This window comes from Chionomys nivalis, chromosome 21, assembly GCF_950005125.1.
Source record: "Chionomys nivalis chromosome 21, mChiNiv1.1, whole genome shotgun sequence".
Lineage (NCBI taxonomy): Eukaryota > Metazoa > Chordata > Mammalia > Rodentia > Cricetidae > Chionomys > Chionomys nivalis.
Window position 1 is genome coordinate 39,595,567 of NC_080106.1, and position 14,895 is coordinate 39,610,461.

A 14,895-nucleotide genomic window follows, 5' to 3' on the forward strand; every position below is an offset into this window, starting at 1 on the left:
ATATTTTGCCCAGATTGTTCTTCGAGAGGATGAGAGCATCTCTCCCTAGGCTTTAGCCTTGCAAACAGCGGCATGTGGTAATTTAATTAGCTGGTTGCTGTACTGGCAGTTTATAAGACAAGTTTTAAAGTTTTCTTTTTTAAAAAAAAAACCACACACACACACACACACACACACACACTAAAAGTCCTGAACTGGAAGAAAAAAAAAAGATCAGTGGGAAGGTGGCTTTCCCCAAAGGTGACCATCTTGAGCAATGGATCCTGTGGGGAAGTTTAGCAGTGTCTCAGTTTGTTTCGTATTTTTGTGATAAACACCAAGGCCAAACACAGTTTGGGGAGAACCAGGATTTATTTCATCTAACAGTGTACAGCCCATCATGAAGAGACATCCAGGCAGGAACTGAAACGGAAGCCATGGAAGCATGTGCTTGATGACTTGCTCCTCATGTCGACTTCCTTACATGTCATCTGCCTGGGTGGTTTGGGTCTTCCAACAGTAATCAATAATCAGGAAAATGCCCCCCGCTCCCCACAGCCTTGCCTCAGGCCGATGTGAAGGAAGCATTGTCTCAACTGAGATGATTCCAGTTTGTGTCGCGTTGACCAAAACCTAATGAACACAGTCATGACTGCAAGTTTTCTGGGCTGCTCCAGCCCTGGGTTTGCTAGAGCCCACATGCCCCTTACACTGTGTCTTGCAGATGCCCACCCCAAGGCTGGGGAGAACACTGAGGAGACGATGGTGGAAGGCAAGAACTGTTGTCACCTCAAGCAGATGGCCTGCCTCAGTGACTTTGCTTAGATGCTCTTGCCCTGTGATCTAGGCTTCCTTCCGTCCCCATGTCCATCAGGCATTGACCTGATATCAACCCAAAGGCAGGTGTTCCTAGGTCACTCTAGTTTTTCCAATACCACATTTTTTTTACGGACGGCTTTGCTCTCTTTGCCCTTCTCTGTTCACTCCAGTGCTGGTTGCACAGAAAGCAGCCAGTATATATGTTCTTAATGAATAAAGGAGAATTTATTGTTTTGTTCTTGCCTTTTGTGTATATTTAAGCCTTGTTAAAGAGCCAAATTGAAAGCAAGAGATTTAGTAAGACATGGTCAGCATTTCTCACTACCCACATGCTCACCAACTTGTAGTGAGAGCAAGCAGGCTGCATTCCTGCTGCCCAGTTCCTGGCCGCCTGGCTAGCTTATACCCCAAAATAAAAACACACAAATTGTATTCTTTTAACCACTGCCTGGCCCATTATATCTAGCCTCTTACTGGCTAATTCTCACATCTTGATTAACCCAGTTCTAATAATCTGTGTAGCACCATGAGGTGGTGTCTTACCAGGAAAGATTTAGCATGTCTGACCTGGCAGCTGGCTTCATTGCGTCTGCCTAGAGAGGAGAGGCATGGTATTGCCTCACTTCCTCCCAGCATTCTGTTCTGTTTACTCCGCCTACCTAATTTGCTGTCCTATCAAAGGGCCAAGGTAGTTTCTTTATTAACCAATGAAATCAACACAAAACAGAAGACCCTCCCACATCACCAACTCAGCTAACTCTCCACTTCTGTCTGAGTTAGGGTTTCCACTGCTGTGAAGAGACACCGTGACCACAGCAACTCTTATGAAGAAAACATTTACTTGAGGGTAACTTACAATTTATGATCATGAAGGGGAGCATGGCAGAATGCAGACAGACATGGTGCTGGAGCTGAGAGTCCTGCATCTTACAGGCAACAGGAAGTCAACTGAATATCACAATGAAGCTTGAGAGTAGAGACCTCAAAGCTGACCCCTAGAGTGACACACTTCCTCTAACAAGGCCACACTTCCTAATAGTGCCACTCCCAGTGAGGGCCATTTTCTTTCAAACCACCACAACCACAACCACCATGACGTAAGTTTTAGGATGCCTCTTTTCCATGATGTAAGTTCTAGGCTGCACCTTTCATGGGCAAGCAAGCTAATAAAGCTAGCACACTCTGCAGACGCACTCCCTATAAGGGACTGATGTTTTGATCACTGCTTGGCAGCCTGTGCTCCAGCTACCTACTTCTGTGAACCTGGGGAGAAGGAGCCAACATCGAGTGCTTAGCATTCATTAGGACTCTCTTAGTGCATGAGCCGTGTTCATCCAGCCCTCATCACAGCCTTTGTAAGGTGGGCACTGTTGTTAGCTTCCTTTTGTAGATAAGGAAAGCAAGCCAGAAAGAAGTGTCTTACTCAAGGTCAAACAGATGCTAAGCATCAGAGTCTGATTCCAAGGTCATGAAGAAATCCCTCTGAGTGGGGAAAAAAATGAAGGAAGGAAGCTGGAACAAGGGAGGTGTTTGAGTGGCTGGAATTTGTATCAGCTTCAAGGAGGCCCTGCATGGGCTGTCATTATGGCAGGCTACCAAGGATTCAAAGACAAGAACATCACTTCCCCCTGAATAAGCCTATGCAATATTTACAGAAAACTGCTCACTGCAGGGACCAATAAAGGTGGAATCTCTTGCCAACAGGGATTTTTTTTTCTTATTGCTAATAATCATAGATGAGTGGGGGAAAAGCATATTCCAGAGAGTTAAAACACTTTCTGAGGATGCTGGGAAAAGAAAAAAACAGTCTCTAAAACAAAACTAAAACTAAAAGGAACACAGTAGAAAATGATTATGCTAAATAACGAACATCCAAAGTAAAGCTCGCCCGGCCCCTTTGCGTTAGACTAAAAGGTTTTTTGTTGTTGAAGGAGGGTTTTACACTTGCATCTAAGGTATTTTTTTCCACTTGAGCTGCCTCAAAAAAGAGTGAGTCAGAAAGAAGAGTTGCTGAGAATGGAATTCAATAATATTTAGAGAGAAGTGAAATTAAATATTATTTGAAGCCTCAATTCCTAGTTGGCCGTGCTTAAGTTCCTGACAGAGCTAGCACTTAGCTATGCTTCAGGAAGCATGTTCACTGGGTTGTGAATTGTGCATACATTTATGTACACCCACGATGTGAATGCGGAGGCAGAACAGAGGGACACAATCCTTCCCCAGAGAAGCATGCTTCCCTTTGCCCAGATTGCTTCCTCCTGCCCAGATGTTGCTTCCTCCTGTCCAGATGCTGCTTCCCTCTGTCCAGATGCTGCTCCCTCTGTCCAGTTGCTGCTCCCTCTGTCCAGATGCTGCTCCCTCTGTCCAGATGCTGCTCCCTCTGTCCAGATGCTGCTTCCCTCTGTCCAGATGCTGCTCCCTCTGTCCAGATGCTGCTCCCTCTGTCCAGATGCTGCTTCCTTCTGTCCAGATGCTGCTTCCCCTGTCCAGTTGCTGCTCCCTCTGTCCAGATGCTGCTCCCTCTGTCCAGATGCTGCTTCCCTCTGTCCAGATGCTGCTCCCTCTGTCCAGATGCTGCTCCCTCTGTCCAGATGCTGCTCCCTCTGTCCAGATGCTTCTTCCCTCTGTCCAGATGCTGCTTCCCTCTGTCCAGATGTTGTTTCCCTCTGTCCAGATGTTAGTTCCTTCCGTATTGGCACCGTCCTACTTTATGGTTTTACATCAGCATAGTGAACATAGAACACAAATGTAATATTTATACGAAATAGCATCTTATGTTTAGTTACAAATGGGAGACATAAATGTGTAAGCATATATTGAGTCCTCACAGTAGACAGTGGCGCTGCCCCACCTTTAGAATGGCAGGGCCATTGTGATCCTCCACTCCAATCAGTACATGGAATTGGGGTGCCCACCATCAAATCTGATCACTCTAAGACCCTTTTCAGGAGCTTTTCCCAGTTCCCTACAGATGTGATCTGGGCAGAACAATGATGAACAAGAACCCTAGAAGCCCAGGGTCAGAAAGAGTTAGCTATCCTACATGATTCTCTTGTTCCACTGTCTAGGCAGGAAACAGACCTACTGGCTTTCTTCAATTCCGTGCATAAGACCAGCACACCTCTTCCCAGCCATGGGGGCAATGAGCCATACATTCTTCACAAGGCCTGTCTCCCACCTTTCCAAATCTTCAAACAACCCACACTCTGGTGTACTTGATGTCAGCTTCTCACATCAGGACTTCACACTGTCTGCAGTCAGACTATGTAGAAGGGGTCAGGGAGAAGGGCTTTGGTCAGGTCCAGCACACCAACGTAGGCCTCTAGTAGACAGCGGTGCCCTGTGCAGAGATCTTGATTTGGTGATCTTGCCCAGTCTGCCAGGCCTCTGAACCCATACTCAAGATGAATTTCCTCAAATCACTGATAGGCAAGGTCTGGCAGATACAGCAGATAGACTAGACAAAGGGAGGTAGACCTGCTGCCCTGTAGAGGCCCCGGTGCAGAATTTCCCTCACCTTCAGAACTGCAGAGGCGGACATCTGTTTGTACTTACCCTGGGATAGGTCTGTTCTTCCTTCTTATCTTCCTTTTGTTCAACTTCTTGAGACAGGGTTTTATTGTGTAACCCAGACTGGTCTGGAACTAAGTAGCCCAGGCTAAGGGTTTGGTGAGGAAGTTAGGCAGGCCACTGGCTAGTTGCCACCCCAGAAGGACAGCTCGACCTGTTTCTTGTAAGAGCGTGAGGCCCACCTTGCCTTTTTACTGCCTGTGTGTGATCTCTGTACGGGCGGGACGCACCTTCGGCCGCCACCTGGTCCACTGGATCCAGGCCAGGGCCATCTTGGAGGTGGCCATACCCCTGACTAAGATGTCCTTGATAAAGTCAATGACCTTTTCTGTCCTGATGCCACAGCTTGAAGTGATGTGCAAAACAGGTGGAGAATGAGTGGGAGAGCTGGCAGAAGGCCACTGGGCTCAGTCTGCAGTTACAGAGTCCAAAGTCACTCAGAGTTTAGAAATCACTCCTGCCACTTTCCCTCAATCAATGAGAATGTTACTAATTTAAATATCAATAATTACTTTTTTTGCTGAACACTTTTAATAAGCCCAGAACTATACTAATAGGACCCTTTGACTACCTACTACCTGGGTGTTCATGACAAACCCACAATGAAGGAATTGTAGACTTCAAAAGGTGTCCAGGGCTTACCCCAGCTCAACTGGTAAGATATGTACCTAAATTTCAAACATGTCACCCTTTCCGCACCCCAAATGGCACAGACAAGGGTCTTTGGGGCAGGTTTAGCAGTAAGAGGTAGAGTTTAGCTCCCACCCCTGAGCCCCACAAGAAGAGGCCGGGCAAGAAGTGGTGATTCAAAAGGAGTGGCAGGCACTTTGACCAAAAGAGAAAATACAGGACTATAATTCCAGGGCGTAGGAAGCAGAGGCAGGAGGAGCAAACTTCAAGGACAGCTAGGACTACATAGTGAGGTCAGGGCCAGCCTGGGATAGATACACAGTGAAATCCTGTCTCAGAAAGAGTGGAGAGAGTGGAAGGCGATGGGAGGAGGAAGAATGGACTCATCGCAGAAGCTGTTATTCACACGTGGCGTGGGTCTCTTCCTCACAGCCCACACTGAGACACAAGAGACTGACAAGCGGTCTAGGAATGAGGATGGACCATCTCCAGGAAGAGAGCCTGAAGACGAACCACACACCATCTGAGGATGCCTGGGGCCTCTGGGGCACTGAGAACAGCGGCTTGTCTCCTGACACTGGACCAAGAAATGACAGACAGGCCAAGTCAGCTACAAGGCTTTTATGTTCTCCTTTTAGGATGGAGTTAAGGGATTGTTTCATGATCTCTCCAGAAGCAAAACCTGAGACAGTGTGTGTGTGTGTGTGTGTGTGTGGTGCGCCTGCGTGCATGAGCACACTCACAAGTTCATGTGCATGGGAGGCACCTATGGTGCCTGCCACAGACACACAAAACATTATCTTCTTTGCAAAAGTCTTTCTCGGCGTGGGAAACTGCAGCATCTGCTTGTTCCAGCCCGTTATTGGCCATGTGAGGATATAGGCCCAGCACTTAAACAGAACTAAAAGGCAAGTTTTATTTGAGCTCTAGATTTTCAAATATGTTTTTACTGTTCATGGTGTCATTTCTGTGGCTGCGATAAAATACACTGACAATAAGCAGCTTAGGGGAGAAAGGGGTTCCTTTCAGCTTGTGTTTCCAGGCTACCATCAATCACTGCAGCAAAGGAGTTTCAGGTAGTCACGTCACAGGCAGCCAAGAACAGAGAGATACACACCGCTCCCTGGCTTGTGCTCACCCTATTTCTCCACATTACGCCATCCAGGACTTCCTGTGTGGGAAACAGTGCCATTCACAGTGGGCTGGGTCTGCCCACATCAGTTACTTAGACAGTGCCCCCAAAGACACGCCCACCGGCAAAGACAATATAGACAGTCCCTCATTGAAGCCCTCTCCCTGGTGACTCTAGATCATGGTGGCCATTAAAATTAACCATAGCAACCAAGTGAAAAATTCAAATTATGAAGTCCATGTGCCTGTTTTAGTTTCTATTTCCTGCTACAGCAGAACTACCCCTTCATTTGTTGCTTTTTCATCTAATTAAATTAGTTCGGTATTTATTCGCTTATTTATTGATGGGTTGATCGATTGCTGTTTGAGACAGGGTCTTACTCCGCCTACCTTAGTCTTCTAAGTTCTGTGTTCATGCTTGTGTCCCACCGTATCCGATTTGTTCCCTTCTCTAAGTTCTTTCCCCCTCTGTCACCTCACAAGGCCCTCGACACATCTCATGGAAAGCGTACTTTCTGAAAAAGGGAGGTTACAGAACATACCTCAAAATTAGTCCTGCTGAGAGGCATAATTCAAGATGAATGACTTTTCTGGGGATATCATGCTACTTGTGATACAAAGTTCTGACTCTTTTTTTTTCCTGCCAACAAAAGCAGTATTTTTGTGACCCGCCACCTCCCCACAGAAGCCTCGCAGGAGGGAACTGATGTGTCTGGCTTCTGGAGAGGTGAATGTCTTCCTCTTCTCACCTGCCACATACAGATGGGACTCTCTCACAGGTAGATGGCAGCTGTTAGTCGATATTTCTCCGAAAATTCTCTCACACTGGAAAAATCCCGTTCTCATGATCTATCAGTGGCATCCCAAAAGATGGATGGTATGGAGTCACGTGAGTCCTAAAAATGACTATGCCTATAAAAGTGACTCTCCACTTTTAACTTCCAGAGAGCGGTCAGGGAACGAGGACCAGACTCATGCATTCATTTATTCACTCAGTAGGTAATTACTGGTGCTGGCTGACGAGAGTTACTAAGACTGGCAGGCTCCCTTGTGCTACTTACAGCCCATTCAAGGACACCAGTGCTGACCCTGGGACAGAGAGGAGCTTGAGCTGGCACTGGGCAGCTGTGGCACCATCTTCACCTAGGCATCATGCCCTGACCTACCCACCTTACTGATCTGTGTCAAGACCAGACGAATCCATGGGTGTCAAATGAATGGGGAAACCAAGGCAGCCATCAAGCTAAGCCATGCTCCTCTCTTGCTTTGTCCCTGCCTCTCCCAGGTGAAGAGGAACAACTGCCTTCCAGTAACACAGGAAGATGTGAGCAGGCGACAAACCCCACATTTAATCAGGACGTTAAACATAGGCAGAGACTGCTTTCTCAGAAATCAGAGATAAAAGGACTCTAAATTACAGAGATGCACCATTTTACAGAAAACCAAGATATTTTGCCTTAAAAATTGTGATCTTGAGCTTCTAATCCCCCTGACTCCACCTCCCAAAGGCTAGGATTACCGAAGTGTGTCAGCACACCCAGTCTTTGTGTTGCTGGTGAACGGGACTAGAGCTCCATGCTTGCTAGGCAAACACCCTACTAACTGGGCTACACCCCCAGCCCTCTTTCTCTTTTCCTTACATTATTCTGATGGAAGAGTTTTAAAGCAGAGCCAGAGAACCTGCACACTATGACTAGTGCCTCTGATTACTCTGGGAGTCAAGCAAGCCTGGAAAATACCAGTGTGGCTGGTTTTGGAAGTTAAGCTGGTTTGTTCGTTGTTGGCTGGTTAGTTGGTTTGTTGGTTGGTAAGTTTTTGTTGTTTGAGACAGTCTGACTTTGTAGCCCAGCCTGGCCAGGAATTAACTATGTGGCTCAGGCCAACTTTAACTCACAATTAACCCAAGTGGTTGAGATCATAGGGTCATTTTAGCCATTTTTTTCACTTACCACTAGGTAAACTAAGGTCTCATTACCTACTCAACTTGGGATACAGTTCTTAACCAAAGCTGTGCATGAGTATGCATGAGTATGTACACCCAGGTCCCTTCTCCAGGGACATCTCGTAATTATTTCACTGTATTTCCAAATGTTTTCTGTGGCAAACCCAGGTACAGCATGTTTGGGGGAGCATCCAATAGTGGTGCTAAGATCACAGTCATTATTTGTGTGCTTCAAACCCCAAGAGATAATGTCAACAGACTCACGTCCCAGAACCATTGAGGAATCAACACGACATGAGCCAGACGGAGTGTATCCCGCAGTCTGGTGCTTGGTCCATAGCTCCTACAGACGCCAGGCTGTCTCAGTATATGTGGTCTGCCAAAGCTACGCTTACCTGACAGCTTAAGATTGCACGTTAAGGGCTGGAGAGATGGCTCAGAGGTTAAGAGCACTGACTGCTCTTCCAGAGGTCCTGAGTTCAATTCCCAGCAACCACGTGGTGGCTCACAACCATCTGTAATGAGATCTGGTGCCCTCTTCTGGCCTGCAGGCACACATGGAGGCTGAACACTGTGTATACAATAAATAAATAAATCTTTAAAAAAAAAAAAAGATTGCACGTTAAGCTATGTTGAACCCTGTTAAAAGACAGCCTGCTACCGAAACTTTGTCCTACATAGAAAATAAGTATATGAGCCTTACAAACATAGATTTTTTTGAATGTTGAGCTTTAATGAGAAAGTCATTTCCACACTGTGAAAACTTCCCTTCCAGTCTCTACATCTGTCTTCTGTCCTCCCAGGCTTTCCATGTGTGCTCTCCATATACTATCTATCCCTCAACTGAGAAACATTTCCCGGCACCAGCATCCTGGCAAAGGAAGAGTTCCAGGTCCGTTTTTATTCAAGCCAAAGCAGAAGTGTTGATTTCTCGGAAAATCCCCGAACCTTCCAAGGTTACCCAAGAACACTGCTGAACTGATGGAGATTTTCTGAGGCAACCCACTTTTTTTTTTCTTTTTCTGTCTTTTGGGTTTTTTGTTTTTGTTTTGCCTTGTTTTTCCTTTTTTTTAGCAACTTCCCTGATTAGGGGTCAGAGTGAGTCATTCCTCTTGGTGTTCTGCAAAGAGATTATCCTATTCTAGGGGATAAGACTATTTCAAAGGACCTTACAAAATAATAAACATACTTTCCGTCCATTTAAAGCGTCTGCCTCCTTTGAACTCCTCATTTTAGAAGCTGCGCTGATAAGGACAAATGCAATTTTCACCATCAGTGGATCTGAACAGACAATTACATTAAGGCAAATAAGACAGGGTGAGGCCAGTGATGTAAATCACATCGGGTGCAGCTAATGTGCAAACAAAGCTCTCGAATGAAAATGAACACACTCAAAACAGAGAACTTTTTTTGTACCTAATCAGGATTCAATTTGCATAAGCATTTCTTTACCTATCACCTACACACAGTCACTTGCTGGCACTTGGGGGCTGGGGAGTTGGGGGAAATTCAACCAATTTTCAGAGCCCTTTCACTAAGGAAACTGGCCTCTTAGGAGAGGCTTACAGACTCCTAGAGAGCATCCTTCTCTGGTTGCTATAGCACATCGGGCTTGCAAAGACCTCAGGCTCATCCCACATGTGGTCCTCACCCCATCCTATGAGCTGGAAGGAAGGATGCAGCTTAGTTAGTAGAGAGTTTGTCTAGTGTGTCTTAGGCTCTGGCTCTAATACCAGCACTCAGGAAAAAGGCGGAAAGATCAGAAGTTCAAAATCATCCTTGGCTTCGTGGTGTGCCTAGGTCAGCCTGGGCTACATGAGTCAACCCAGTTAGTTCTAAAGGCTCTATGCAATTTTTACCTATCCAGAGCTGGACAATTATTCAGAATTGCACCAGCCCAGCTAAGATTTATATTTTTGACAGTTGTGTATGAGCTAGACAAGCAAGGTTGAGCTAACATAACAAACTCCATGTTAAGATTTTACGCACAGGAGGAAGGAAAAAAAAATAATATTTAGGAAAAGAATGCCAGGGAGACTGTGGGCCAGTGTGGTGGAGTTGAGGCACAGATGTTTGTGTGAAGAGAAACAACAGCCTGCGCTTTAGACCCTGCCCAGTGCTTGGCTTGAAAGGCAACAGAGACCCAGATTGACAGAGCTGGTGGCTCATGGTGCTAACCGCAGCCCTCATCATACACAGGATCCAAAGGCTGATGAGGGCCTTGGGCCATGTTGAGGTGCACTGGAACTTTATGAAGAAGAGCAAGTTCTCCATAGCTTCCTCTCCTTCACTTGGCCTCTGACATGGTCTTGCTGCTGATGGGGAGGTGGCTAAGGTCACTTAAATAGCATCTCTATGGAAGGGACAAACAGGGCGCAAGAGTCAGGATAGGGATGCCTAGGCTGGCTTTGGGGGAGCTTTGGTTTCCACAGAGGAACAAAAGACAATTTATCCTAGGTCACAGCCAGAGTGACCCTTCGCTACTTTGTGAATCATGTCAGCTGAAGAAAACATTAGAGATGATGACCCGGGTCTTCAGAAGTGTGAGGAAAAGTCTGCGACACAGAAAATGTTACAGCCCTGAGTCTTACCACAGGTCGGTTTCATTTCTCTGGCCCACTGCTTTCCCGTAGTGACGTAAATTAGCAACAGGGCTTTATATGGCACATCATTCTGATGGGTGTGCATCCACTGCCAAGAATTATGTCATATTCATAGCAGGTGATGCTGGGTGTGCGTCTATGAGACTTAAATGTGTTGTCTTTGATGTCACTGTAGCTCCTTCTTTAAAAGGGAATTGATTTTGTTATCTTGCAATTAAGTAATGGCATATGTTGAACATGGTGATGGCTTCCTGACATCTGGTTCCCAATCAGTGGTTTCAGCCAAGGAAATTATGGGAGCCAAGTAATCTTTAATCCCTGGACCCACTGACTCTTGGAACAAGTGGCATGAGAATCTATAGTTGGCCAAATGCCTTCCGTGCTAGGAGCCAGCATCAACTAAAGCCGCTAATGGCGAGAGAAGATGACAAACCCCAAATCACAGACAACAAAGGGCAGAGGTTGTGGTGGAGTGTCTTGGTAAAAAGAAAGCTATAAATCACCTTTATGAGTCTGTGTGCAGGAGAAACTCTGTCTTCTGACCAGGCCACTTAATCGCCGCCCTGTAGCCCCTCTGTTAACTTTCACCCTACATCTCTGTCTAAAGTGACCTAAAGTGACCTCGGTTCCCAATCTCTAAATGCAGAGCTTGACCCCAAACTGCTTTGTGATTGAAGCCCCCCCCCAGTCACCCCAACAGTGCCCATTTTCTAGTGTCTACTTTTACATCCATGCTCTCTCTACATTACTTTTCCCTGCTTTCTCTGGAGCAGGGGGTGCACCCACTGATCATACCTGAGATGAGTTGAGAGTGGACCAACTATGCCTGAAATAAAGGTAAATCACGAAGGAGAAAGTCACCTTACTCTTGCTTGCCCTTTAGCATATCTTGAAGGAAAACTGTCATCAACACCTGTGACATTTGCTAATGTCACTGTTTAACAAAGAAAGAGTTCAGGATAGGAGCCTTTATGATGCAGTAGCATCCATCTAGAATGTGACAACATTATTTTGATTTTGTTATATTGATTTTATATTGGAGTTAATGTCTGACTGGTGTGTAAAATCCATAAACACTATACACACTGATGGGGAAACAAGTTGCCTTGATGCAACTTTGTGGAATGCTTGTGTCAAGTGACACTTGGCCCTTTCCTCAAACACGTATCATTTCTTTACAGTCGTTTTCAAAACCCTTTCTTCTGGCTTTTTGAACAGTGCAGTACTATTGTTATCTGTAGTGAGCCTGGTGCGTACAACCACCAAAACTACTTGCTTCTAGCTAACCGTAGTTTGTTACCCATTGATCAACTTTTCCCTCCCTGCCCTAGTCCCTTACACCCCAGCTCTGGTAATTACCATTATACTCTCAGTTTCCAACACAAGGCTGCCTCGTTCCCTTGATCATGTGCTCCTCAGTGGGTCTCCCTTCGCGAGGTTCCTCAGCTGTATCGTCTGAGGAAACTGCCACAGCACCCACTGTTCCCTCTCGCTGTTCAGGGTGGTAAAACATCTTAACCCTCATGGACTGACCTCAGCTGGCCTCCAGCTTTCCTTCTGAAAGACGTGGGCCTTGCTCACAGTCTGCTTCTATTTGAGGAATGCCATGACCATCTCATCTTCTCTCCGGACTATGAAAGTTTTCTCACACCAGAGGGGAAGGCCCTTTGTTTCCTGATAAGAATTTTCCTCTGCATCTACACCTGGGTTAATTGGTGCAAAGGCCTTGCTTCAGCTTCTTGGGCTGGGCTCGCCTTCTTCACTAAAATTATCACCGGTAGCCGTTTGGAATATTCCTTTACACTGTGTGAAGACATGCCACTGTGACTGCTTTAGTAAAGGGCCGAATGGCCAATAACTAGGCAGAATTTTGGGGGCAAAGAGAATGCTGGGAAGAAAAAGGTGGAGTCACCAGCCAGATGCAGAGAGGATTCAAGACATGCACGAGGAGAGGTAAAAGCCACAAGCCACATGGCAACATGTAGATGAATAAAAATGGGTTCATTTTAGGTATAGCCTAAGCTATAGACCAAACACAATTAATAAGTCTCTGTGTCATTATTGGGGAGCCTATGGTCCTGACAGATTGCCTACAAACAAGGAGCCTTTGCTTTATAATAAGACCGGTCATGCTCTTTCTTTTACTGGGGTACCTCAAGATCATTGTAGGTTTATTTACTACTCTAATTTCAATATTGTGACATCTCAAGGAATAGCAAGGACTAAGGGGGGAAAGCTAGCTGTCAGTGGAATAGTCAGACATACATGCAGTATTGATAAAGGGGGTCTACTGACTTGTAGAAACATACTTTGGGGCCCCTCCAAACAGTGACAAAGGTCATATCAATGATATTGTGAGAACGATCGAAATGTGCCACGGAGACGTGAAGGGAACACGTGATGTCGGAAAACAACACGAGTAGCACCATGTCATCTGTCTTCAGTTTGTGGAAAATGTACGTATGCAAAGTATAATAAACAAATATAATAGAGTAATGTACACCTGCACTAACGGACATTACAGAAAAGATTTTTCTAATATAAGTTCACACATTATTTATATTAATAAGTTATATTTATATCACAGACTTTCACATCATTTTCTGCACTCCTGAAAGTGTGCATGTCGATGCACATATATATAAAAACACATATATATGCATATATATGTATGTGTGTTTATAACATGTAATTCACTCGTTTATTAATGGCCAGAACTAACTTACTACACTAACTAGATCCACATTGTATTGGGAATTATTATACTTTTGATTACCTTCCAGTTTCTTTCATGGTTATTATTCATCTCAAGTATTTTATTAAACTGAAGTTAATTTTATTTTTAATCAAATTTAGTTTATCTTTTTTATCAATAGGAATTAATATTGACTTTTAACTTTCTTTGGCTTATTTTATTGCCTTTTCTAGTTTCCCAGAAACTAGAGTAGGTAATTCATAAAGGACAAAGACATATTGAGTTTGTAGTTCTGGCAGCATCTGGTACAGTGTCATAATGCAGAAGAGAGTGTCAAGTGGTGAGAGAAAACAGTAGAGAGGCAGTAACAAGAAAATGCCCAGGAAAGCTCCTTCTCAAAGAAGAAGCCCGTTCTCCAAACAGTTAACTCTCTCCTTTGAAACCAGCATTAGTCATTTTGTGAGGGCTGGATCCTCATGGCCTACATCCCACGCTAACCCCACCCTAAGACCCCAGCTCAGACCACCACCTTGTAAACAGAGTCTGCGTGTTCATTTCCTGGCCACCCAGATCCAAATCATCACACAGAAACTTTGCTAATTACAACACTATTTGACCTATTAGCTCAGGCTTCTTATTAACTAACTTTTACATCTTAAATCAACTCATTTCTATTAAACTGTGTATTGCTATGAGGCTATGGCCTAATGGTAAGGTTCTAGCATGTCATTCTCCTTCAGCAGCTATGTGGCATCTCCTTGATACCTACTCTCTCTATATATCCCTTCCAGCCTGGCTATATTCTGCCCTGCCATAGCCAAAGTAGCTTTATTCATTAACCAATAAAAGCAACACATACAGAAGGACATCCCACATAATCTCTCCTATTCTGTCTAATTGAAAAGGAAGGTTTTAATTTTAACATAAGAAAATTGCATATACAAAATATTTATGAAACAAGAATTATAGTTACAATATTTAGTTCATTTACATTTGGCAAATTAATAAAAATACCCTATCATCTATCCTATCTTTGTGAGTCTAAAGTTTTATATCTAATTTATCTTTTATCATAACTAAGGAAAACTTTATATAACTATAAATATCTGTCTTCAACTCTTCAAAGACCCCAGAAGCATATATTACCTAAGTAAACAGGAAGTGAATTGTAAGCAACTTCCAAAGTTCTAGAATTGACAGAGACATCTCACTGCCTGGACAGTCACCCAAAGTTCTTCTGTAACATTGGGGCCTCCATCTTCAGTCTACAGGCCCATAATATCTGGTAGACTTTTCAATGAAGCAGGAAATTTGAAGATTTTTGCCTGGTACTTGCAAAATTTGTCAGTTGCTTTTTTCTGTGTCCTGCAGAATGTCTGGTAGTTTCTTCCATGAAGCAGGAACACTGAAGGATCATCTCATCTTTTGCAAAGTTCAGCAGACACTTTTCTGTGGGTCCTGCATGTTCAGTTCATACAACAAATCATCAAGCAGTCCAGGCAAGAGTAGTTTCTTGCCCAAATGGC

At 44.6% G+C, this 14,895-nt stretch overlaps 1 pseudogene; it reads left to right on the forward strand.

Moving 5' to 3' along the window:
- Window positions 1-1,890: 1,890 nt before the first annotated feature.
- Window positions 1,891-14,895, forward strand: part of LOC130863372 (E3 SUMO-protein ligase NSE2-like) — a 51,780-nt pseudogene continuing 38,775 nt past the window's right edge.